This window comes from Athene cunicularia (assembly GCF_003259725.1).
Source record: "Athene cunicularia isolate RWA chromosome 10 unlocalized genomic scaffold, athCun1 chr10_part1, whole genome shotgun sequence".
Classification (NCBI taxonomy): Eukaryota; Metazoa; Chordata; class Aves; order Strigiformes; family Strigidae; genus Athene; species Athene cunicularia.
The window spans coordinates 20,518,642-20,523,225 of record NW_020799112.1 but is presented as its reverse complement, the minus strand read 5'-3'; positions in this window follow the sequence as shown (position 1 = coordinate 20,523,225).

Here is a 4,584-nt window from a genome sequence, read left to right as displayed (position 1 = left end):
GCAAGCTGTGAGCACAGGCCGCCGCGGAACCCCCCCGGCGGCAGGCCGGCGCACGCCCCCCGGGCCGCGGCGGTGAGATCGGGCCCTGCGGAGGAGGGCGGTGAGGCGGGTGCCTCCACCGGAGCCCTTTCCAGCGGGGCTGAATCGCACCGGGAAGGCCCAGCCATCAGGGATTCCCCTTCCTCCAAAGGAGGACAGCCGAAGCTTGATCGTAGCAGAGCTCGCGCTTTCAAATTTAGAATCTGAAAAAGCAGCACCACAAATAGGCACGTCAGCTAATTCCGAGCATTGTCATGAATTAAAATTTAGTCCTTGCAGACAAAGAACATCAACAAACCCCTAGGGATCGGAGGAAGACATTTTCACCGGTTCATGGCAGAACAAAGGACTGCAGCGGTAGCTCTTTTCAGAACTGTAGGATCTGCTTCCAAAATGGGAGATAAATCACAGCGGTTTTTCCTTCAGAAGGACCTAATCGTTTTGTAGTCATAAATGCGTACACGCAGGGGTCAGCTGAGAACACTTTTAACATCAGAAATCTCAGTACTCGCTAACTGCTAAACAAAAGGGCTAAAAACTGTTTGAAGAGATTAAAAGGATCAGTACTTTTACAACTGAAAACAGGCACGCAAGGGAACTGCTCAACCCCTTATCAATGTGTAATACAGTATAAACTAAGAATACAAAAAGAGCAGGAAAAGGATAATTAATTGGACCACAAGCACTAAAAAAAAAATATTGCAATTTCTTCTTTTCCCTCTTAGCAACCACTGTATTTAATACTCAAGCCTTTGCATTAGATTAAACAGTGATAAAATCTGATGCTCTAGTTTCCATCAGACTCACTTCTATAAATTAATCTCCCTGTGATCCACAGATACAGAGCAATGAAAGTAACTCCCCAAAATGCACTGATAACCCCAGAATCCTTAATTGTAGTCAGGCTCCTATTCCTGGAGCTGTACCAGCGTTAGGAATTATAGGACAGTCTGGATAAAAACCTTTCAAGGATAGTTATATGTAAGAACAAAATAGCCTTATTTATACATTTCCTGGTAACCTACAAGGAAAAGGATTATACTCAAGAGAACCTTGCCTCACTTTAGAAGCACAGAAGACAAGCAGCTTCCACAAGAAAGTGCCGAGTAACCTCTTCCCCTGCCATCTTTAGCGCATACACACACACACACACCCCCCAACAGGAATCTCAAAACTACAGATTACTGATAGAGAAAAGCTAAAAGATCAATTCTTACTGCAGTGTGGCTTGGCATTCTACCCCAGTTTTGTATTAATTCAACAGTTCATTGCCTATCCGATGTTCTCAATGTTTAAAAAATGTGTACTCTCCATTTACCCTTCCTGGTGTGTTCTTCTATACCACTTGAACATTTACTGCAGTGCATTGTAAACACGCAGTCATTTATGGAACTCTACATATTTAATCATTCAGACAAAAGTCACCATACAATACAAAAGCAGTAAATGTATTTTAAACATGCTGAAATCAAGACAGCTGTAAAGCACTGAGATCAGAAAAGGAACGCTGATGATGACAGGGCAGAGAAGTTGTTGGTTAAAAATACACTTACTGATGTGTCTCCATATGGCTTTTTGTGTAGAATGTCTGATTGTGTTCTAATGTGTTTATTTTACATAACATGCTACTGTTTATGTGATAAATGTTTCTATTTATGTCAAATATTTTCTATACTATTTCCCAATTCCGTGCCGTTTGTTACTTCCTTAGTGCTAAATCACATCCTGCCTTGCCAAGCCTCTCTAACAAGAAATGATGCAGAAGGAATCTGTAGGGGCTGGGACTGATGGTGGGGAGAGAATTCAAAACCTGCCACCATCAAAAGAGTAGGACTGCAACGGCCACTCTAGTTCTTGGAACTGGAAGCAAAGAAAACACGCCAGGAAAGCCAACCCTGAAACTTCAGATGAAAACCACTTCCCTGTGGATGGAGACACAGAGGCACCAGACTCTCAGACCCTTGCTGTGACAGCCAGCACAGAGCACACCTGCAATGCCATGCTCTGGTTTTCCACGTGTGGCCCGGTACTCCTTGCTGGTGCACGGGTAAACTTGTACATGTGGCAGATAATACATAATCTCTGCTAATTATGACAAAATATGGTTAATCATCATAGAAAAATGGTTGGGTAAAAGTGCTGCCTTTGTTTCCCACTATATCTCTGTTTTCATTTGGCATCCTCTACATCATCTACTACTACACATTCCTCTTCCCAGCGCAGAGACAATACAGTGAAGAGCATAAGCTCTTCTATTTTGGATTCTATTTTGGCTCATATACAATCAACCCTTTTTCTATTCTAAAACTATTTATTTCCAGTGATGATTCATGAGCCAGAAAGAATACCACTTGCCTACGAGATGCCAAGGAGAACTTACAGGAATGGCAATTAGAACGTGTTTTATTGTGGTGAGTGCAGTTGATACGAAGCCTCGAGAACTAACTGAAACGCAGCCTTCCAGTGCTATTTTTGCAGGTGTTTTATAACCACACGTCAAGGTTTTTTCATCTAGCCGATGAAAACAGAAAGCAGATGAAAGCAGAAAAAAACGAAACCAACCTACCATCCCACCTTGCCAAGTTTATACCTAGATGATAGACATTCCTTACTTCTGTGGATTTGCTTTTTCTACTTGATCTGATATTATGCTGAATCATATACTAAATATTCTAGGGCTTAAAAGGAAAAAAGAATGTTGAAAGAGTTACTGGTGACCTTTATGCAAGGGATCAGATTTATCTATAATCCTCTGACCATGTCATGTATGCACATGTGTGTGCACCATGAACAGTCCTCTCGACCTCAATGCAGTCATCAACAGTATGAGAAATTAAACACGCATAAGCCTGAGGGTTTGTACTCTACAAGTCATTTCACATATTTATTTGTAAACCACCTAAGGGGAAGAGAAGGACTTCAGACCCTAGAATCACTAAAAAAATCAAAGCTACTGAGATTTGAGCATTTATTCACGTTCCATCAGCTTTACCAGCAGCTATTCCTATGCTTGCTGAACTTAGTTTTGCTCTGCAAAGCTTAAGCTTTTCTAGCTTCTACAATGTAGTATGTCTTTACATGAGCAATTCTTAAATGAGATATTCTTAGCCAGTTCATTTTGTAAAATAAACTTTAAAAATTACCAGTCCAAATCTTTCAACTTAGCTTCAAGAAGTGCCAACTTTTAAAACTACTACTTCAGTTTGTTCCTATTTGGCTTTTTTTCTGATAATAAATCAATATATAGCTTTGAACTTCAGCATGATTTTCTGACCAGACGTATGTTGGAGAGGGAGGGATAGTTTTTCCTTGGAAACACATAGCTCAGAAAGGATTGCTTCAGTTTCTTCCCCACACTTTCTAGGAAAAAAAAAAAAAATCAAAAATCACCTCTGAACTGCAATACAAACCAGAAAATGTCAAGTATTTTTGTTTCAGAAAAATTTGTGTAACTGGAAAAGGCCGATGTGGGTTTCTAAAATGGAATTAAGCATCCAAAACTACATAGATACAGTATTATTTTAGTCTGCCGTCTTTGGCGAGGCGATTGAATTGGATATTCAAGTGGCACTACACTTTTCATAGGAAAAGTGAAGAAAAAATGTTAAGTACAATAAAGACTATCTGAATATATCTTGTGAATTGCAGTGAATTACAATTCACTGAAGATTTGGAAAGGCATATCCTAGCCGATCAGGTACACACGACTGGGTTTGCTGCACCAAATAATGGAAGTTATGTGGCACCCTTCTTTCCCACGCTCATTTCCCTGCTTTGCTGGTGAGTGCCCAGTTCCATCCCAGCCACGCAGTCCTGCGGCACCCACCTACGAACCAGAGGGGATGTCACAGTGTCAGGGCAGAGCTGAGACACGGCCTGTGTCTGACAAACCAAGGAGGAGCTTTTTCTGTTAATGGAAATCACTCCTCGGGGTACCAAATGACCACAGGTAGCATGGCCTCTGTTCATTTAGCATCTGCAACTGGTCCTGTCAGCTACGGCGACATGAATCTAACCTTAATTTGAAAGGCACAGTATTATGAAATGGCAAAAGTGGCATCTAAAGAGTCAGAAAAACCTGTAATCTTTAACCTTGGAAATTCACACCTTACTTTTCACGGATTGGAAATCCTTTGTTTCATTTGCAAAAGCAGTGAGAGGTCGCTGCCAGGAGCTACGTGGACAAAACCTTCCCAAGACGCCAAACCCTGCTGCCAGGGGAGCGGGAATCGCCTCAGCACAGCTCCTCTGAGAGCCTCTCGACCTCGCTCCATCTCTAGATGTTCCCACCCGCACTTTAATATCTCACATCAGCATCTACATCCTAGCGCACTACTCCCTTTCGAAACCCACCTTGAAAAGTTTTGGTGACGCTGACAAAAACAAAAGAGCTCCCGCACCCCACGCCCGGGCTGTGCTCCCTCAGGGGGCACCGGCTCTTATCTCCACGCCATCTGGGACGGGCACACCGCGGGCCGCAACCCCCGGAGGCCGGGCAGCGGCTGCCGCCACCCCGCGCCGGCCTGACCCGCTCTAGGCGCCGCT